Source organism: Balaenoptera musculus, chromosome 6 (assembly GCF_009873245.2).
Source record: "Balaenoptera musculus isolate JJ_BM4_2016_0621 chromosome 6, mBalMus1.pri.v3, whole genome shotgun sequence".
NCBI lineage: Eukaryota > Metazoa > Chordata > Mammalia > Artiodactyla > Balaenopteridae > Balaenoptera > Balaenoptera musculus.
Genome location: NC_045790.1, coordinates 6108784 through 6132163, shown reverse-complemented (window position 1 = coordinate 6132163; position 23380 = coordinate 6108784). Strand labels below are relative to the sequence as shown.

The 23380-nt window shown below is 39.8% G+C and overlaps 1 long non-coding RNA gene across 1 annotated transcript in view; it reads right to left on the bottom strand.

Annotated features, from left to right (window-relative positions):
* LOC118896692 overlaps positions 1-23380 on the bottom strand; it is a 149534-nt gene that overhangs the window by 29848 nt on the left and 96306 nt on the right. The window lies entirely within an intron of this gene.

The following is a 23380-nucleotide window of genomic DNA, read 5'->3' as shown; positions in this document are numbered from 1 at the left end:
AGCCCAGCAAAACTTTATATTAAACAAAGACAGATCAGATTCGACCCATAGGTCATAGTTTGCTGACCCCTGATCTAAAGGATTCAAAAATAAAACACTGTTTTCAAAGTGTAAAAAATTTCCAAATGTAAATAATGTAAAACTATTTTTCATGTTTCTTATTTTTCCTCTAAAATACTTAAAATAATATATTAAAACTAAATAGCAAGATGAAAATTATAATCAATAGCAAAATTTAAATCAGAAGATAGAGATAAAACTGAAATTTTAATTAAATTTTTGAAAATGTAATTAGATCTCATTAAATGTTTTTATAAAAATAAAACCATTCACAATCAAAATGTTCAATGTCCATCAGTTGCCAAGGTAAAGAATCAATGTCATGAGAAAGACAAACACTGTATGTTATCACTTCTGTGTGGAATCAGAAAACAAGAAGTCGAATTCACAGAAATAGAGAAGAGAATAGTGGTTGCCAGGGGCTGGGGGTTCAGCGAAATTGGCGGACACAGGTCAAAGGGGACAAAATTTCAGTTATAAGATAAATAAGTTCTGAGGATCTAATGTACGGCATGGTGATTATAGTTAATCGTACCGTATTATATTTTTGAAATTTGCTAAGAGATTAAATGTCAAGCATGCTCCTCAAATAAGTAAATAAATAAGGAAACTACGTGAGGTGATGGATGTGTGAGTTACCTTGGCTGTAGTCATCATTTCTCAATGTAAACATATATCAAATCATCACATTGTACACTATTATTTTTTTAACATCTTTATTGCAGTATAATTGCTTTACAATGGTGTGCTAGTTTCTACTGTATAACAAAGTGAAACAGCTATACATATAACTATATCCCCATATCTCCTCCCTCTTGAGTCTCCCTCCCACCCTCCCTATCCCACCCCTCTAGGTGGTCACAAAGCACCGAGCTGATCTCCCTGTGCTATGCGGCTGCTTCCCACTAGCTATCTATTTTACACTTGGTAGGGTACACTTTAAACATATACAATTTTATTTATCCATTACACATCAATAAAATAGGAGGAAAAAAGAAGCGGTGTCATGCTTCACGTTTCATCTAGACTTATGTAAATGTACATATTTTTAAGCACTAGGAATTAGTTGACGTTGCAAAATGCTACTCAGCCACTGTGTACAATTGTCGTGCACACCTCACTGATCTATGACCATCTCCAGATCCAGGGATTAGAACACACGTGTTATCAGTCTGCTCAGGCTGCCATAGCAAAACACAGGCTAGGAGGCTTAAACCATAGAAATCTACTTCTCACAGTTCTGGATGCTGGAAGTTCCAGATCAATGTGCAGCAGGGTTTGGTTTCTGGAGAGGACTCTTCCCTGCTGCCGACAGATGTCTTTTTTTTTTTTCACTTTTTTTCCTAGCTTTATTGAGGTATGACTGACAAATAAAAATTGTATGTATTGAGGATGTACAATGTGATTTTTTTTTAAAGCATACAACATTATGATTTGCTATACATATATATTGTCAAATGATTACTACCATCAAAATACAATCAAGGTAATTAATACATCCACCGCCTCACATAGTTATTTTTTAAATGTTTTGTGGTGAGAACACAAGATCTACTTTCTTAGAAACTTTCAAGTATATGATACTGTATTATTAACTATAATTACCAGGCTCTACAGTAGATCCCCAGAATTTATTTACCTTATAACTGAAAGTTTGTAACCTTTGACCAACATCTTGCAGTTTTCTCAACCCCTGCCAACCCCCAGCCCCTGGCAACCCATCCGGTTCTACGAGTTTGACATTTTTAGATTCCAAATGCAAGTGAGATCATAGAAGTATTTGTCGTCTTGCTGCAGTTCTCGCATGGTCTTTCTGCTGAGCACACGCGAGAGGGACCACTGTGGTATCTCTTGGTATAAGGATGTTGGCCTATCGGATCAGAGCCCACACATATGACCTCTTTTAACCTTAGTTACCTCCTTAAATGCCCCATCTCCAAATACAGTCACATTGCTGGGTAGGGCTTCAACATATGAATTTGGAGGGACACAGTTGAGTCCTTAGAAACAAAGGAAAGTAAGATAGGCACTCAGCACTCCTGGAAAACAAATACTTTATAACTCAAGAAAATGTTGTATTAATGTTATCTGATAGAAAGGATTTGCAAATTCATTTATTTTGCTCCACCTAAGTATTCTTTTCCCACGCTTCCAAAGCAGTGTCTGTCTCTGACATTGGCAGTGATAAAATCCACAAGCCTTCATGGCATTAGGACAATGGAGCCTTTTGTTTCATGGATACAGGGCAAGAAAAGTGGAAAAGCATTTCACTGGAACTGAGTGGTGTTTATGATGTACAGGATTCTCTAAAGGGTGAACCCAGGTCAGGGGCCCCTCTGGCCTTGTCTAAGGTAACCTTTTCTACAAGCATTTCCAAGATACAGGGAAAGAGATCAAGCAACTTGCTTTAACCTTGAAAAATGTCTGAGTCAGGACAAGGGCTTGGTGACATTTTTAAAACCATATTTACCATTCATGGCTGGAGACCAATTCTTTATATAGATCAATATTAAATACTTTTGGGCAAGGATGGAGGTTTGAATCTCATTGAGTGGTAGTACCTAGCACAGGTTAAGGATCAATGAATATAGGTTAAAAAACGGCTGAATGAATGCTTATATAGCATTACAACTTTGAAATATGAAAACATTGCAGAGTTGAATGCCATTTTAGAGTCAAAGAACAGAAAGGTCAATGACGGCTTCATGGGACTTCATAGTTATTGATTCAGTACAAATGTCACATAACTACAGTTTTAATATAGTGGTCCTTGGTTATTTTGTCATAAATGTCAAAAATATTAATGCAAGAAATATTCGTCTCTTTACATGAGGGACTGAAAACCTCCTGAGAAAGACTTCATCTTGTCAGTTATTCCCTATCAGATCTACTGAAAAACTTGACTTTCCAGGGAAAGGGAGCATTCTGAACAAAGCATGAGTGCTGGAACACAGCAAAGCTTTGGTCATTGAGAATTCCACGTATCCAGTGCTACCACTGCCCTGGGGCCCAATGGTGGCAGCCACAGGGACCTTGGGAGGGACAGATGTGGACAGCAGTGGTGCCATGGGGAGGCATCTTGACCTGGGAACACCAGAAGCAGCTTTAGATGCCACGTATTGAGCCCATATTGTCACTTACCTAGCTTCCTACCACTAACAAGAAAGTCGATGATGCACACTGGTCATGAAATTGTCCTAAATCCCTGATGAGTTCCTCATTTCTTTTTTGGAACTAAATGAAATAAAAATTCACTTGAGGATAACTTCTTCTATTCACTTACCAAAAGCCCCTAAAAATTTTAAAGTAAGGACTCTCAAGATACACCTTTAACAAAAGATACAGCTTTAACAAAATTTTAATGGTTATAAAGGGAATAGTCGGTTAAAAAATCATGATAGAAGGGAGTTGCTTTGTGGTCCTAGTGTGGACAGCAATTTTATGGGAAATTATAACCCTTTGGAGGCTGAGTCATAAACAAACAGCCCTCCAAATCACCAAGCAGTAATCATCACTATCATTTTCAAAAGAAAAATAAAAGAAAGAATCAAAGATGTTGGCAATAATGAGTTGCTGTGAATTTTGGTTTCTCCATAGGAGCTCAGTCTGAGACAGGTAACCACAGCAAATAAAATTATCAATGGCTTGAACTGTGATTGCAAGAACAGGGGACTTAATGATATTTGCTATATAATGGTTTGTTGTTTCAGGTTCCGAAAATTTAGGTCAAACTCAAAAGGATCCCCTACTTAATATCAATTTAATTGAATTTGCCTTATAAATGAAGGGACTCATGTCACTAATTGAAAGAGTTTGTTTTGCTACATCTGCCCAGCCATAGAAAACACACATGCACATATGCACACACTGAGACAAAATAGGAAAACGTATGTCTGCTTCACTGATTTGATTTTACTGGACTTTTATCTAGACAGACTTAACATATGTGTTAATATTATTTTGACTTGTTCTTTCAATGCTTTTGAATTTTAAGTGTGTAAGGTATAGCACTTAGATTACCATATCCTGGTGAGAAATCTTGAAACAGAGTTTTACCTTAAGCAAAAGTTTTATTAGATGATGTCCACTTTTAAGTTAATAGCCACACAACGTGTTAACTTTTAAAGTACCCTCAAATTCTCTATTGGAAATAGGTTTTGAATTGAGTTTGTTAAAACTTATCAATTGTAGAACCTAAATTGAAATATTGTTTCTGCTACTTGAACTATGCCCAGAAGAAAACTTTTAAAGAGGTTGATGACTTTTCTGTTTTATTTTGAGGTTACAGTGTAATGTAGTGCAAAACATCTAGACTGGTGTAGAAATACTGAGGTTCTAGCTACTGTTCTGTCACTAAAGCGGTGTCTTTTACACTTTACTATGTACCCATTTCCTCTTCTAGAAAATGAGGCAGTTAAATTGTCTGTGAATTCTCATGCCCTGTGGAGCCTTAAGGACTCAGAGAAGAGGGGTCAAGGATTCTTACACCTACACCCTTTAACCAGAGCAGCTTCAGTTTTATCTGTTTTACATATTGGGTGCTCATCCGCTTGTAAAATTTCACTTGAAAACATACTTCTATGCAAAACAGATTGCAAACCCCTTGACGGATGAACACTGAGGTCTACCCAAAGAGTATTCTAGCTTATAAACTGCTAACTTGCTTTTTAAAACTGTAGACTTCTGGATGTGTTATCCAGATTCAAACCGGCTGTCAATCAGTTAGGATTCTCAGTTGCAGACAACAGAACTCAAACTCGAGTTTAAACAGTAAAAAAGAATTTGTTTTTAAAAGTAACTGTAAGCTCACAAACTCTGTTACAGGGGAAAGAGTAAAACCTGGAGGCTATGCAGTGAGGTATAACCTCCAAACACAAACAGACTATTCCGTAGAAAAATCCACTGCCCAACACCCCTAAGCAGAGAAGCTGCGTCTCACAGCACTGACATTGGGTTTTGGCTGCTAGAACCTCCACCACTGTTGCTTTTGTCCAACACACACACATGCACGCATACACACACACACCACACACACACACGTGTTTCTCCTGGTACATACTCCAAAAGTTGCTGTCTTCTGATTCAGAGCAACGTGTGGGTACATCTGATCGGTGCCCCAGCTACAAGGGAGGACTGGAAATCCAGTACTGTATCTGACTAGCCTTTTTGAGGAGATAAGATTCCCAAGACAGGAAGTTCCCCCAAATGTAGGAAGCGTGTTCAAAAGATGACGACCAGCACAAGCATTTCTTCATTTCTCTTTTTATTCAAGAAATTTCTGTTACTGCCTACAATGCACCTGGCACTCCTCTGTGTGCTGGGATAAAACAATGAACAAAATAGGCAAAGTCCCTCTTTCATAAAATTTTATGTTCTAAAGGAGCAGACAACAAACAAGTGAACAAATAAATGTTCAATATGCCAGTAGTTAAGTGCTAAAAACTGAAATAGGCAGGATAAAGGGACAGAGAATGATGAGTGGGAACCACACTGACCAGGAGTCAGGGGGGCATCACTAAGGAGTTTGCACTTAAGCAAAACGTAAGACGGTGCTGAGAGGGACACAGGTCCCGCAGACAGATCTGGGAGGAGTGTTCCAGGCAGAGACACTGGCACATGCAAAAGCCCCCAGGCGAGGCAAATATGTTCCACACACTGATAACACTCTCACGGACACTTTAGGAGGAAGTGCAAAGCCCAGAGTCAAATAATACATTCTCTAGTCTTCCTAAGAGCTTGAATGTTTTCCACACTTAAGGTTCCCAAGTGACAACTGTGGGACCGCACAAGGAACCTGTATGTATCCAGGGCAACAGGAGAAGGTCAGCAAGAGCAAAAACCAGAGTTGAGTTGCTGGTTCCAACTCTGTTGTAGCTGCTGCAGGAGCATCTTATAAAGAGAGAGCTGTTTTTACTGCCAGAGACCTGCTTCAGAGCATGGAAGGAACCATCTGACCATGGGTAGACAACTCTCCCCAAACACCGACACCTGCTCATTCTGAAGAGTAACAAGATGGGCATTTGTCCAAGGCAAAGAAAGGACCTTCTAAGCAGCACATAGTAAGTGAATATAAATCCCACCCGTAGCTCAATGTCATTTAATTATAAATGTTCACCTGCTCACTCCACCCATAGATGCTCAGTTAGTGGTTTGAGAAACTCTTCTAGAGTTGGATGAAGTCAGAAGAAGGAAAGGGTATTTGGTAAAGATAATGTGACATGTCACAGAAAGCAAGGACAGGAAAGAGTTGGAAAAGGGACTCCAATCTCTAAGGGCTCACTCTCTCCCCCATTCCTCTCTTCTCCTCTCTGTGCATCTTCTTCATTTCTCCTTTTTTCTCTACACATTGGCTTCTGTTTTTCTAGTGGGAAACATGGTGGTCAACATGCTTTACGTATCACGGTACTGAAATCTAAAAAACATGAGTTCTCTTACTCAGTTCTAGGAAAAGAATTTCCAAAGATGGACTCTGTGATAGAATAAAGAATATATCTGGTCTTTGTCTCTGGTTCCTGGCTCAGAGATTCAAACACCATTGGAATTTTCTGAGCGGTAAGTCCCTTTGTTATGTTAATGAAGTGACCCGTGGCTGGTACCCAGGTAGCTTCAGGAAGGAAGCTGGTCATCAGAAAGACCAGGCATGTGGCTAGAGGGTTGGAACCTCCAGGGCGAGGGTAGGGGCTGCAGGTTGAGTACAGTCACACGGCCAACCAATCGTGTCTACTCAATGATATGCCAACAAAAACTCTGCATACCAAGGCTCTTCCTGGTTGGTGAACACATCACTGTGCCAGGAGAGTGAGGTACCCTGAAGCGCCTCAGGGATAGAGCTCTGTGTCTGAGACCATCCCAGACCTTGCCCTGTGCAACATTTCATTCGGCTGTTCCTGAGGTGTGTCCTTTATAATAGAACTGTAATCGTGAGTATAGCACTTCCTTGAGTTCTGAGAGATTTTCTGTCAAATTATGGAAACTGAGGGGATCATAGGAACCCCCAAATTTATAGCAGGTCAGTCAGAAGTGAAGGTGACCTGGGTAGACCACCTGCAGCTGGTGTCTGAGGTGAGAGCCCTTAACCTGGGGAGTCTGATGTTAACTCCAGGTAGTTGATGTCAGAACTGACTTGCAGTCCACCCATCTGGGGTGGAAACAGGATAGACTCTGACTAACCAAGCCTAATCCATGAGACCAAATAGTAGGATAATATGATTAGACCAGCTGGACTCTTCTTCCCACCCTAAACCAATCAATGGTCACATTTACAAACATGGTGGCACCCGTAGCAACCAGGTGACTTGGGGGAAGGGGAAGTTCCTAGAAAAGAGATGCTGGGCAGACAATATCCTGGATTTTACTCCCACTGCTAGAGCTTCAATGAATGACCGAGAATGTCATGCATTTCATTCATAAATCTGGTCAGATCTACAGATGGCTCTGCCGATGCTATAAATTCATGTGATCATTCCATGTGACGGGAAAGTACATGTAATGCTGACCTTCTAAATGTTGAAACACTTCTAAATGACAAAACACTTTCCAGCAGCTAAAATGTCTTATATTAAAGCTGAGAGTGTATAAATGGTAATCTGATCTTATAAACAACTGGCTATGGCAAAACTATTCAGTGCTTTTCTCAAGTATATATTTTCTTTGGCACGATAGATAAGTACCCTCCTAAACACAGCCCTGAAAGTAAATGTAAGGTGGATTCTGGCAGTACATTTGCAGAGAAAGCAGTAGTTTCCTGTGTCGTATCATGCTCTGTTACTTTCTGCCTACAGAAGTCTCCCTGGCCCCCTAGGAATGTGTTCTGTATCTCACGGCACACCATTGCAGCACTGCATGCATTAGCTCTTAGCTCTCTACACTGTAGTTGCCTGGGAGTTCATCTGTTTCCCCCAGGAGACTAGACAGGAATTGAGAGCACAGGCTGCCTTTTCTTCTGTTCTGTCCTCAAGACCAGTGCCTAGAACATCGCAGGATCACAGTAAATATCAGTGATATTTGCCTTGCTTGATGGTCTTTGGCAAGTGACCTAAACTCTCTGAGGTTGGCTTGCTTGTGGGTAAAATGAAGGTAATTATAATCCTTACTTCACTGGGTTGTTATGAGGATTAAAGCCCCATAAATGCTACTGTTGTTGCTGTTGCTAACTGTGGCCTGGTCGGCAATCATTAGTCACTGATTAGACGCCATCAGACCCAAAGCAAGCTATTTATAGCTGGAGGAATCACAAGAGAATATTTCACAAGCGCTCCAAGTCCCTGTTCTCAAAATAAGCAGCAGATGAGACCTCACTACTCAGCCTCCCCTCCCCTGGCATCTCCGTGGTCACTACACCCTGGACATTATTAGAATTTTTTGACTATGTGTCAACGTATTTATACATTCATATTTACTCTTTACTATTCATTTGTTTGTAACAAGTCATCGACATAGTTTATTAGGAGTCAAATAACGTAGTTTTAGTTTACTCTATGCTACACATTAGAGACTTTATTACACTTTGTAATATGCACTGAGGAAAAAAGATTCTGGTCCTTTTTCTATTTGTTTTATTAAACCACTCTGCTCCAGAGTATAGGCATTTTTCATTTCTCTTTTTAATATGCCAGCTCTACTCCTTACTAATTCGTGTCCTCTATCCTGAGATGTTAGTCAATAAAGTAAACATATTATTAGAAGTAATTTATAATGTATACGTAGATTAAATTGTATCATTAAAAAATCATTCTTATGCTTAGACTCTTTATGGAAATCAAGAATCGTAACATACTATTCATACCATAGTTGTAAAGACATAATTTCGAAACACACACACACACTTGAGAAAGAGCAAGTATACATAAAGTTCCAGCAGGCAAATAAAACCTCTTTTTAACCAAAAAGAAAAGAAAATTCTTTGGAAAGAACCCCTGAGGTGCCAGAAGAATTCTGGAAAATAATACTATTAAGAGGAGAGTAGCTATAAGCTGAGAATTATAACTGTAGTTATACATAATACCAAAGCAACCCCTGAAGAAAGAAAATGCTTTTTTTTTTTAAAGTCACACTCTTCAAAGATATATTATTTAATTAGTAAAGGAAATGCCATACTTTTGATTTTTTTTTTTTTTTTGGTAGAGAAGAGAAGAAAGCACATCAGCTGGAATTTAAATGTATTGCATTGAATAAAGGTATCTGACACTTGCCAACTACCAAATTAATTTGACACCAAAATTGAAGTTATTTGAACTATTAATTACATAATTAGAACTTATATTGGTTTGAAGCCATTTTTAGAAGCTTATTAATTCAAGGTGATTTTTTTAAAAATCTTCAATCAAAAACATTATTCCAAAATGCCCAGGGTGGATTTAAATGTGGAGTAAATTCTCTGCTGCCAGGAAGACATTGAAATATGTTGATAATGCCTGTACCCTCTCAAATATACAAAGGTGAGCTTGTTACCTAAGTCGCACATTCCATCCTTAGTTGAGATTATAATCCTAAATCTTTGTTTTCAACAAGTTCTTAGGAAATTATAAACAAGGGTCTACTTAATTTAACACAAAGTTAAATGTCACAATTTACCGTGAGTGATCATAACGTGGGCATCTCAACGGTGGTATGTTAAGTGTGTCGCTTCTTGAATTGTTGCCAGCTAACATTCATTTTGTGACATATGAATATTGCCGGGGAAATTCAGAATCCTTCAGCCACTTACATCTCACATTAATACTCCCAAGTTTTATTAAAGGCACCAGCGTTGCTCCCCATTAGGAGTTGTCATGCAATGTTTTATTTTGATATTTTACTTCACTGATTTTCATCACAGTTTCCTACCTCGGTTCCAGACACTATGACTGCATTCATAAACTTGCATATAATATGCATGTGAAATCATATTTCCTTCTTGGACACATTAGCAAAATTCCATCTGTCTGCTCCTTTTTAAACTGTTAAGTTTTCCACATTGAAAAGAGAATTGGGTTACAATTACCTACTGAGACTTTTCATCAGAATAACATTCTAAGTTGTATATAATGTTGTTCCATATTCTCCCTTGCCTGAGGAGTTTAAAATAGTTCACACACCCAGATATGTCTGCAGTAAACCTAAAGGCATATTAAAGCATTTTAAGGTTGAAAGGAATTCTCAGAGATGTTTCTAGCCTAATCCCTTCATTTTTCAGATAAGAAAGCTCAGCTAAAAACGATGAGAGAAGCAGGATTGGTGAGAATTCTAGGACCAAACTGCCAGCGTTCAAGTCTGCTTCCATCATTGCCAGGGCTGTGAGACGTTTGGCAATTTACTTCACCTCTCTGTGCCTTTGTTTCTGTGTAGTAAAATTATGATAATACCCACTCTGTAGGGTTTCTGTGAGAATTAAATGAGCTAATACATTCATTACCAGGAAGAACAGTTCTTGTCTATTTCTGTAATTTCAGTGAAGAGAGGATATCCTCAAATACCCCTGAGTACCCCCTTTGGAAGAGGAGGTAGAACAGATCATTTCTCTCCCTTTATCCTGGGATCAGCTGCCCACGGAACACTCAACTTCTGCCCTGCTCTAAATACTCATCTTAGGTTACCCTTCCGTGGAAAATCTCGATGCAGAAATCCATCTAATTCCAGGGTTTGCTGCTTGAAGCCTGTTGTTGCCATGTTGTCTGGTAACAGCTTCATTTGTCGTAAAGGTGATGTTTGGCTCTCCCTGTGACCAGTTTTGTTTTCTCTCTCATTTGGTTCAGAACTCTGGCAAGAAAACACCCACACAAAGCACGTAGCTCACAGAGTTCCCGCACAAAGAGAGCACTCAATAAGCATTGGCTGTTTCCTCCGTTATTCCTTCTTGCTCCAAGTAGCCTATCACATCAGTGTCAAAATTAATATCACAGCCCAGATGCCTTAATTACAGTGCTAAGATCTCATCTGTGGGCAGAAAAAAAAATAGTTTTGATTGTTTAATACCTTAAGATCATATAATTGTTTCTATTTCACAGCCCCTCAGATCCACTTAACTAATCACTATGCCCTTATTTGAGGCAAACAAGTGCTGCAAATATTTATTAATATTCCTTGGGTCCCACAACTCAACTAATAGAAATTTATATTATTACATAGAGTTTTTAAATCATACCTTGATATTTTGAGATGTACAAATATAGAAGTAAAAAAAAATCACCACACCTTTCATTTCTCAAATGAATACGTTGCATTTCTTGGACTGGAGTTTTCAGTTTGTAAATGCTACATTCCTCACCTTTATAACTTTGGAGGCTATAATTTTCGACTTAAATTTACTATTGCTACTTCCCACAATTACCCACTTATATATACACCCTACTTAATACCATATACATAGTTAGAATTTTTTAATTTTTAGTAAATTTCCTTTTTTTATTTCATAGTTTAATAAAAATGGCTATGGATGTTTGCATAGTAGAACTCTGAATAATAGATTTTCAGTTTCCTTAGAACAGTTCCGGGATCCTTCTCATTCGTCTCATTCATCATAAATCAGACTATGTCAGTGGTCTCAAAACCTCCCACCATCTTCCCTTCCTGTGTGGAATTAAATCCTTTAAAGCCCACCATAAGCTGTCCCTGCCTGCCCCCTGACCTCACTTCCTGGGAGTCCCCCACCCCCCATCCCCCATCACTCAGGGTCTCTTAGCTACAGTGACCTTCTCACTGTGCCAAGACATGCCACGGGCACCCCTATCGCGGGCACTTGAACCTGCCCTCCCCTCTGCCAGGAGCTCTCGCCAGGCAGATGTTTGTTTGTCCCAGCCCCTCACTTCACTCAGTCCTCTGCTCAAATTCCGTCTGCTGAGAGAGACCCTTCCTCACCATCTTCCCCCAGACACCCCGACACTCAGCCTCCATCCCTCCCTATCACCCCATTGTGTTTCATTTTCTTCACAGCCCTTATCAGTACCTGAGAATATGTACATATTGGTTATTCTTTATGCTCTGCCCCCACTTCTAAGATGTAAGGTCCACAAAACTAGAAATTTATTTTTCTTTATTCCTGTATCTCAATTACCTGGCAGATGTTAGACACTCAAAAATGTGTTGAATTAATAAATAACAGATAAAGCTTGGTGTATGCCAATACTCAGCACAGCTCCTGGCTTTTAGTGAGCTTGAATAAATGAATAAATTATTTCGTTCAACAAAAAAATACATTGCACCCAGAACAAAACGGCACGACCTATCTACTGTCAGACACCTTAGAAACTTACTGGAGAGCGAAGAATTACATGCACGGAAAAATTTTAAAAGCTATGTAACACTGTGCTAAGCTGCATGTGATCAGTTCCACAATAATTGTGTCTAAATCAATGATACAGCTATTAAGTGCATGGCTGCCCAGGAAGTAGACTATGATGAGAGTGGAAGTTCTCAGGCTGGCTTCACTGAGTAGCAATTTGAGATGGATCTTAAAAGACTTTAGATAGGGAAGTTAGGGAGGAGACCATCACAAATAGGAAGAAAAAAGCCAGCCCATAATGGAGTTGTATTTCCTGTTTTTTTTTCTTTTTTTTTTTTAATTGAAGTATAGTTGTTGTACAATATTATATAAGTTACAAGTGTACAATATAGTGATTCACAGTTTTTTTAAGTTATATTCCATTTATAGTTATTATAAAATATGGGCTATATTCCCCATGTTGTATAATATATCCTTGTAGCTTATTTACTTTATACATAGTAGTTTGTACCTCTTAACCCCCTCCCCCTGTATTGCCCCTCCCCCCAGCCAAAAATAAATAAATTTTTAAAAAATAGTAAGAGTACTTGTTTCTGATTTCTTTTTTCCCCTCTTGCAGGTGACTATTTGGAAGCTAGAAAAGTGAAATAAACTATATTAAATAGAAATTCGATATGTCTTGCCTTAATTTGACATTATAAAAGAACAAATGGAGAAAATGAAGAAAGAAAAAAAAGAAGGAAGGAAGGAAGGGAGGGAGGGAGGAAGAAAACCAACTAATACAAATGTGTAACAGGCGTGCCGAGTTCCACATTTCCAGAACTGGACTCTTGACCATCCGTCCACATTGGCTTCTCCTCCCACCTCCCCATCTTCGCTGGTGGCCCCTCCTCCCCTTCAGAGCCTCAGGCCAAAACACTTGTCTTGATTGCCTCTCTTTTCTCACAACCCACGTCTAAACCGTCAGGAAGTCCTGCTGGCTGTGCTTTCAAAATACGAAAATATACTTCTTACCACCCCCTCTGCTACCCTTCGGTCCAAACACCATCCTCCCTCACTGAGGTGAGGGCACCAGCCTTCCAGGTGGCCTCACCTGCCTCCATCTCATCCAATGTCTCTTCTCCGTCTAGCAGCCAAAGGAGCCTTTCTAAAACTGTTCAAAGCACTGGAATGAGTTCCACTGTACTGAGAGTAAACACTTGTGACAGCAGGAGGGAAAACGGCCTGAGACTGTCCTCAAACAGCTTCCAGGCCAGTTGCCGGTGTTCTCAAGAGAGAAACAACCAGGAAGGAGCTATTTGAACAGCCGTTCAAACAGAGTGGAATTTTCCTTCCAACCACAGTTCTCTTTTCACTGGACACATTTATAAACAAAAGAAAAGCTCCTGACTATCCCAACACTCTCGAATTTTCCGAGAACAGTGAGAGTCCTAGATGTTCTCTGCTTTGAAATCTTCCACTGGAAACTGCTGTGATTTTTTTTTTTTTTAAATTGGAATTAGTTTCCAGCACCTCTGCCACTTCTCAGCTGCATGACGCTGACGGGCCAGCCGGCCTCTGAGACGCAATTTCTCATCCGAGATGGGACTTAGCAGGACCCGCCCAGCCTGACCCGCAGGACCACGGCAAGAATTAACTGAGATTCTCACGTTTGGGGAAAATTTTATAACGAAAGTGTATCCTGTACACACGTATATCATCATTTAACACAACTGCTGAGCATCCTTCCTGGTGAAGGAGTAAACTGTCAGCGTCCCATCACGCCACCTGCCGCCAGTGGTGACCCTCCCTATAAAATTACAAAGATTTCCAGACCCACCGGTGACCCCGTAGGCTTGCGTGCTCGCTGCTTCCCGTGTGACCATGTAATGATGAGCAAGTGATGGCTTGTCAATTTTCAGAGCTGTCTTTTTCCTGCAGGGTTTGAAACCAAAGTGGCAAAGGGAATTGGGGCTGCTTGGAGAATGCAGCCTTTCCTTCCTCTTCCAGGAATCTCCGTGTACAAAGTCAGCTGCTATTATCAGCACGTTTCAGTTCCTGCCTCCTTGCTCTGCCACATCCCTAGCCTTGCTAAAAAAAAAAAAAAAACTGCAAAGCTTCCCCAAGAAAGAGCAGAAAAGGTGACCTTGTAAGAATGCGCTGTAGGACTTCCCTGGTGGTCCAGTGGTTAAGACTCCGAGCTTCCAATGCAGGGTTCGATTCCTGGTCGGGGAACTAAGATCCCACATGGCGCGGCTAAAACAGAAAAATAAATAATAATAATTTAAAAAGAAAAGAATGTGCTATAAGTGCCTGCGTGACCCTGGTTACAAGGGGACTGGGTTGTGAGACTCCCCGGGACATTGTGTCACATGCAGCGTAACTTTCCAACATGGTTCGGATAATATTATGATAGACACTATGGAGGAAACGCAGCCCCTAGGAGAGAAGTCTGAATTTCCACACAGGAGAAATCATACAAGAAAGGTCTACTGTAATGGTATCTAGACAGCAGTGTTTTTGATTCTGATAAATCACACCACACCCCCCCACAAATGAATTCACAACAGAACAAATCTTCATAAATCTTTTCACAGGGCTTCTATTTCTTCTGCATTCCCACCTCTGAGCTTTGCCCACAGGAGGTTCTTTGTGTAGACTTGCTGTGTGAGCTATCTTCTGTCTGTGCCCCCCACCACCACCACCACCATACCAGATCCAGGCTCCACCTTCTGGACCTTGATCTCTATACTGGGAGGCCGACCTGTGTGGAAGTCATGGTCTTCTGACTTCTAGTTGAGGCCAGCAGAAGGGGACCTACCAGGAGAGCAGAAGGAAAAGGATTGGGCACTGGGGATGGGGGGGGGGTCACCTCAGGCTGCTGTGTCCCTCGACCGAGGTCACTGCCCCTCTCCTTACTGCTTTCTCCCTGAAGATCTTAGTAACCATGCCACCCACCTGTCTCTTTGGGTCTAGGGATTGTGATGGCTCTGCTATGAATGGTCCTGGGAGTACTGCATTATCCCTCCCCACAGCTTTGTACAATGTATCAAACCCTCTTGAAGTTCTCCATGTTACACATAGCATCTGTTTCTTGCTGGGCCCCTGACTGATACACTTGCTGAATTAAATGAGCATGCCTTAAGTATGTCTTTATTTCATCTATCACACACATGATTATATAAGAACAATTCAGTAGAGAATTCTATCTAATTCTAGCAAATCTCATGGAAGAAGTGTGTCTTTATATCTTAATAAATAGATCCTACAAATCTCAGCCTAAGTGCCTCTTCTTCAGACCTTCATTCCCCAACCCACAATCTTTCTCACAGCATCTTGCTTTTCTTAACTATTGTTCACCACGGTTTGCTGTTAGATGCATTTGTTTGTTTCCACATGTCTGCCTGCAGCCGCTGGACCCTAAACTTTCTGGAGGTAACAACCACACCTGCTGTCCTCAGCGCTATGCTCCCTTCCAAGGCACCCGGCCCACTGTCCAGGCCCAACACACATTTTGAATGAGCAACTGAGTTAAACAAATAGGTAAGAGGGAGAAGGCCTTCCAGTTCCTCATACCAGATACATCTCAACCTCAACATTTAGTCAGCTTGCCCCACCATCCCGTGCAGGCCTGGATTATCACCCTCCCTGTTCATTGCCATCCAAGTGCAGTCACTTTGTAGCACCTCAACCCTCACTGGTCTTCTCCCTCTTTCTACTCTTATGAGTGAGTGCTGCTTTCCCAAAATAGTCTGTAAGTTTCCAGAATATAATCTACAATTTAGATTTCTTTTGTATCCCTCATAATGCATTTTACTTTTTTTAAAGATTTTTTTTTATGTGAACCATTTCTTTTATTGATTATTATTTTTTTAAGTTATTTATTTATTTATTTTGGCTGTGTTGGGTGTTCCCTGCTGTGAGCAGGATTTCTCTAGTTGTGGCGAGCAGGGTCTACTCTTTGTTGTGGTGCACAGGCTTCTCATTGCAGTGGTTTCTCTTGTTGCAGAGCACGGTCTCTAGGCACACGGACTTCAGTAGTTGCGGCATGTGGGCTCAGTCGTTATGGCACATGGGCTTATTTGCTCCACGGCATATGGGATCTTTCTGGACCAGGGATCGAACCTGTGTCCCCTGCATTGGCAGGCAGATTCTTAACCACTGCACCACCAGGGAAGCCCCTGATGTGGACCATTTTTAAAGTCTTTATTGAATTCATTACTATATTGCTTCTGTTTTATGTTTTGGTTTTTTGGCCGTGAGGCATGTGGGATCTTAACTCCCGACCAGGGATCAAATCCGCACCCCCTGCATTGGAAGGCAAAGTCTTAACCACTGGACCGCCAGGGAAGTCCCTCATAATGCATTTTAAATAAGATAATCTAAGACTGAGTCTGCCCTCAGCCAAGGGCTCTCTAAAATGGCATGAGAGGTATAGGGCTGACAAAAGGGTTCAAAATAACTTAGAAATAATTCACATAACTTTTGAATACATAGTGTCTGTGACTCATACCTCATTTTAATTATTAGCCCTCAATAGTGCATAATCAAATATCTTTCAGGCCCCAAATCGCACTCCCAGTAATTCAGCCTCATAATTCTTTGCTGAAACAGAAATGCCCCTCACCCAAAAAAATATTCCAACACAGCAAAAAGATAAAACGCTTTAGTAGTATTCTAGATCTACTTCAGTATTCGAGAATGTTTGCTGTAGATGCAACTGCCACTTGGGACTTCTGCTGCCCAGGTGACCATTTCTCCTTCTTTAATTCACGTCTGATATTCTCCTTCTGTCCTCCAGTTAGGAAAATATAGATGCGGTTTTCAGGTGAACCCAGTCTTCAGTAAAACAGGAAAAACAGCACAAAAGTCTGACAGCGTTGTATTCCTAGCCAAAACTTTGGATTCAGCATAATTTAAATTATGTGTTTCATTATCTAATTCTTCCAATTTAACTATATTTTGTGTTGACTTTTTTGGAAACCCTTCGTTATTTGCATATCTTCCGACCCCCACTGAAAAAAATATGAGCAATTAATAATATTTTAGCAGTCAAGCTAAGTTTGGAGTTGATGACAACGCATGAACTAAAATAATTACCTAAATATAAAGAAACTCTTCTAAAATAGAAATTTGGAGCTTTGAGAATTTATTGAGAACTTTATTACATTCCTTTGTGGCTTATCTCCTTTCAGTTTCCCACAAATGTATACACCTTTGGAGGTAGAGATGATACTGCTTAATCTGCCCTGACTCATGTGGCTTCTTTGAGAAGCTTTTAGAAAGGAATGAAGAGGCTTAAGCACACTTTGGGTTGATGTGGCTTGATCTGTAACATCCACAAAAAGCATTTAACTTCTTGCATCCTTATCTAAGTTAGATGCTGTTGAAATACTCAAAGACCAAAAAGTAAAATTGCTCAGCCTAAGAAGAAATAAGCTCTAAAAGTCTTTTTGTTTTCCAAAAAGGTTCAAATCTCAAGTTCAACATGTGATCATACATGGAAGAACGGAATACAAGTGTGTGTAAACATGGTGACAAAGAATCTCCAAGGTTGTTCCATCGTGAGACTGATTAAAATTTGACATGTTTGAACTCTCAACACACTTGCTGAACTTCCGGAAAGCTCTACCCTTCGTGATTAACCACTAATGAAATTTTACTGGGAAAAAAATTACAAGCTCTAGTCAGAATCTGTTTAAGTCTGAGGGAGCAAATTCCATGAGAATGATCGCCTTCCTATATGAGAGACTGCCACAGAAAGGCTCTGAAACAAATCTGTCCCCAACAGCTAATAATTCACCTATTATCAAACCCTCTAGAATCATAATACCTCAGTCCCAACTGTATGCCTGCAAATTTGTGACAAAACAATTGATGAATTGCAGTGACCAGCCAAATTGGTGATGTGCCTTGGGGTTTGGGAACTCCACCCACCCTACGTGTGAGAAGAATTTATGAAGATAACATGACACGCTAATATATTTTTACAGCTTAAACAAGATATTCCATGCCATTTTTGAGCACCACACGTAGTTTATCAATATAAATCCTAAGACCTTTATCCCCTTTTGTTTCTTTGCTGCTACACATGATATAATTATCAAAAAGGTTAAGACTGACGAGTGGAAGAATTTCAATCCTGGACAGAAGCTCTCTTTTCCCTTTCATTTTCTATTTTTGTTCATCGGTTCATTTCGATTTTTGTTGTTTTTGTTACAGTTGTCTTAATACAATCTTCAGCCATAGCAAAAACACGTAAAACACTTTGAATGGCTTCAATGTGACCTTTGAAAAACCTTATTCCTCTATCTGCATTTAGATGGGTCAGGTGGTGTGTCAGATCCTAAAGCAGCATTGGCTGGCATTCAGGTATCTTTCAGAGAGAAATCAGGGTCACCACCTCTGTCGGATAAAACTCTTAGTTCGTAGGTAGAAGGACATCAGCACTGTCCTCTGCACCAGCTGTTGGTGAATGTCAGGTCTGCGTCAGAGGGCTGTTCTCATTCTCTAAGATGGTTTGAGCGGTTAATTATGGAAAAGTACTCCAGGCGTCTCTGCTTAATCAAATTTTGTATATAAATATATAATGTATATGAGTAGTGGAGAAAATTCCTGTAAATTGAAAGAGTTAACATGTACCAGGCCTGTCACTGCTTATGATAAAAAAAAGAACAAGCAGCTAACATTTGGTGAGTCATTAGCCCATGCCTGGCACGGTGTACTTTCCCTGCATTAGCTCACTCAGTCCTAATACAACCCTACGAGATAGGAACTATTACAATGCCCATTTTCTAAAAGAGGAAACAGGCTTCTGGGGTTTAAATAAGGTTTAAAAAATAAAAAAACTTCTAAGTGGAAGAGGAGGAACTTGAACTTGAGTCCAGCCTACTTCAAAATCCGTGCCCTTGAGAGCTAGGCTTAATGGTTTCTGTAAAATTCATACACACGTCACGTTACTTTGAAATTTCTCAAATACAAAACATGCACTGGAATAAGATTTAGCCATCTCACGAATCTTTTAAAATCAAATATGGATGAGCGACATCACCAGTTGTGAACAAAGTGATCTTGGAAAATTTATTTAAAACCTCCAAGCTTCAGCTGACTCATTTGTATAAAGCTCCCAAGATTATGAAGAGATATATGAGATCGTGTATGAGAGAACAGAGGAAAAAACCACAAATGGGAGCATTTTCCCCTTTAATCCATTTACAGAGTTTCAATATTTAAGATAACTCAATTTGAAAACTAACGAGTTTTCTCTCTTACACATATTTTCTCTCTTAATACCTCGCTTGTAGTGGGCAATTTCATAAATATTTACTGAAGGGAATGGAATGTTTCCAGTAACCCCTCCTAGGAAAACGTAGCCTGATTGGAACTTTGGTGATGGCTTCCTCCTATTGCATTTTGTCCGTAGGAATCTGTACACCGAACTCCAAGTTTATGCTCTCATGTAAGAGCACATCGCATTCTGAAATTGAAACTGAAAAAAACCCAACATACCACAGGTAACCTCAGGCACCTGCAGAAGCACTGCCTTAAAAAGATGTGCAAATATAATACACTGCTTTCGGAGAAAGGTGTCTCTGAAATTCTCAACAGTTGGTCTAGAGCTGTCCCATCCACTAGCCACACTGACTACTGAGCATTTGAAATGTGGTCCAAAATGAGATCTGCTCTTGACCCTGAGCCCAAGCTCACTCTGCTCATCAAATGCAGGCCAATAAATCGGGAGAGGAGGCATTGGGGCAAGGAAGAACGACTTTAATCAGAAAGCCCGCAGACTGAGAAGATGGCAGACAGGTGTGTCAAAGAACCATCTTCCCTCACTCTGAATTCGGGCTCCTTTTATACAGAGGAATGGGAGGGGGCGGGGCCCAGTACGATGCCAGACCAATGGCTGAGCAAGACCAATAAAGGCTGCTTGCTGACCGCCTACCCTATTACACTCTAAGAGTAAAATCTGAAGAGTTGTGTTTTTTTTTCTTTTTTTGTCCGTGTGAGGGAATTCTGGGTGAGGGAGGAGGTGAGGGAGCTCCCTGAGTGTGAAGACTTAGGATGGAAAAAAAACGAATGTAAAAGGTCTCATTAATAATTTTATTAATGGTGGTGGTGGTGTGATGAATTGGGAGATTGGGATTGACATATATACACTAATATGTATAAAATGGACAACTAATAATAAAATAAAATAAGCACACTTTTCTAAAGTTTAAAAGAAAAATATTGACCTTAGATGTAACAGGCAGAAAACAGAAATATTGTGTAGAGATTTGGTGAACATATTTTTGTGATGCTTTGAAAAAGTTCTGAATAAATTTGAATATTGTATTACTGTTTAAGAAAATAATAATAGTTTTATGCTGACTGCATGTTGAATGGATTCTATTTGGACTATATCATATATAATATTAATATATATATGATTTAACATATATGACTATACAGTCATATAAAAATTAACTTCACCTGCCTCTTTTTACTTTTTAATGTGGCTACTAGAAACTTTAATACTGTGATCGTTAATGGTTCACATTATATTTTAACTGTTCAGTGCTGGCCTAGAGTGTTTACCAAATCTAATCACTATCATTAAGCAATAATATAATTTATTACCAGCGAAAATGTAAAAGACAAGCAATTACAGAATCTAGGAAGTAGATTAAAAGTCATTCAGGGGACTTCCCTGGTGGTGCAGTGGATACGAATCCACCTGCCTGTGAAGGGGACATGGGTTCGAGCCCTGGTCCGGGAAGATCCCACATGCCACTGAGCAATTAAGCCCGTGCACCACAACTACTGAGCCTGTGCTCTAGAGCCCACAAGCCACAACTACTGAGCCCATGTGCCATAACTACTGAAGCCTGTGATCTGCAACAAGAGAAGCCACTGCAGCGAGAAGCCCGTGCACCGCAACAGAGAGCGGCCCCCACTAGCCACAACTAGAGAAAGCCTGTGCGCAGCAACGAAGACCCAATGCAGCCAAAAACAAATAAATTAATTAAATTAAAATCTTAAAAAAAAAGTAATCCTTATTCCTCGCTCCCATCCCTGGTATCATTGCTGTCATTCATCTCACTTGTATATATAAGCTAGCTATACCTATGATATACACACAAGCATAAATCATTGAATAAATTAAGCTTTAAAAAAAAAAGTCATTCAGGACATCCTCAGGGCTGTTGAGAGACGGTAAACTCTAACTTTGCAATATTGTTTAGTAAGATGGAAATCATTCTACAATAAAAAATTTAATCATATTAGCTGTCATAACAAAACACCACAGACTGAGTGGCTTAAACAACAGAAATTTATTTCTCATGGATCTGGAGGCTGGAAGAGCCAGATCAAGTTACGTGCAATTTGACTCTCTCTCCTTGGCTTACACGTGGCCACCTTCTCCCTGTGTCCTCACATCATCTTTTCCACGTGTGTCTGTGTCCTAATCTCTTCTTCTTATAAGGAGGCCAGTCCTATTGGATTAGTGCCTACCATATGACCTCATTCACCTTCGTTACCTCTTTAAAGGGCCTATCTCCAAATACAGTCACATTCTGAGGTACTGGGGGATTAGGCTTCTACACAGGAATCTGGGGGCGGGGGGACACAAGTCAGCCCATAACAATCATTCAGCTACAGTATTTAAAGAAAAATCCATTATGAACATTGTTTCTTTTTTCTGATTATAGAAGCTTTGTAATATATAAATGGATTTCCTGAGTGAATCCTTGCTAAAGAAAAAACTCTCTCCAAATGATGAATATTTGTAATCCTATAGACATATATTTCTCTTTACAGAAGTAACTTGAACTTCCACTTTATAAATCAATGTCTTGCAAGTCTTTTTATTGGTTTCCCAGAGTTTAACTCCAGGGAGGTCATACTTTTCTCTCCGGACACAATGGAGGCGTTTGGGGCATCGTTGAACAGTACTGTATAAGACAGGAGGATTCACCCAACATTCACATAAGCTGAGCTTTGACTTTTCCCATTACACAAGTTCTTTTTATGATCTGTTGAAAATGTTTCTCAATGCTGGTTGGGTTGATGCACGTGGTAGTTAAGAGTACAGACAGTCCTCAAAATGGCAACGACCGAAGGTCAAACCCCCGATCTGCTAGTTCCTCACTGTGTGATCCGAGGAACATTGTTTAACCTCTTACACCTCAGTTTCCTCATCTACAATGTAAGAAAAATAAGGGTACCCTTAATCACAGGGCTGTGAGGAGGATGAAATTATTAAATTCCTGCTCCAACAGATGAACAGCTAGTTTCTTTCATCGTTCTCTCTGTCACCACGTAACACCTAGGGAGACAACAGGTGATGGGTCTCTTAACACAGCAGCTCACTTTAGGAAATTTGTCTCCAGACACCGTGTTTGGTTTGTGACTTAGCCACCTATAGCCATTAAGAAATATTATTTTGAGCTATGATTGGGAGAACAGTAGCAAAAAAGATTATTTTTTGGAAAGACGTCTTTGAACATGGCACAAAAATACATTATAATAGAAGTCGAGGGGACAGAAAACAATGTTTGGGAATATCATCAACAGGTGTAGGAAAAAGGGAAGACTTGTTGAAGAGGTAGATTATTAGAAATTTGCAGTCAGCAACACCAAAAGTGAAGTCAAAGCTTGGTTTTGATTCAAATAAGAATCCAGGAGCAGACATGGGAAAAATTGACCCTAAAATCACTCACTTAGGGGTGAAACCAGAGCCATGAGGTGAGCCCAGCTTTCCTGACACATTAGGAAAATGTATATGAACTAAATCTGAAAAAGCAAAAGCAAACTGTCTAACTTAATAGCAGGAAGTAACAGATTTTATGCCCCCCCCCCAATCCCTTTTTTGTTTCTTAGGATCCAAGAAGAATTCGGAAAAGTCTTGTCAACAAGACAAGCAATCAGGAATGAAAAAAATTGTTACTGACTATTCTTTCAGAGGGATTACAGTAACATCTGGTTGGGATTGCATACTTATTTAAATCTTTCTTGAAAAGTCTTTAACTTGGAAAAAGGAAACATTCAGTTGTTTCAGAAATCGAGACTATTAATTGACACATAATTATTTTACTTTGTGACATTTTATAAAAAAACATATCCCACTATGTAAATGTTGATTTTTTTAATTTTTAT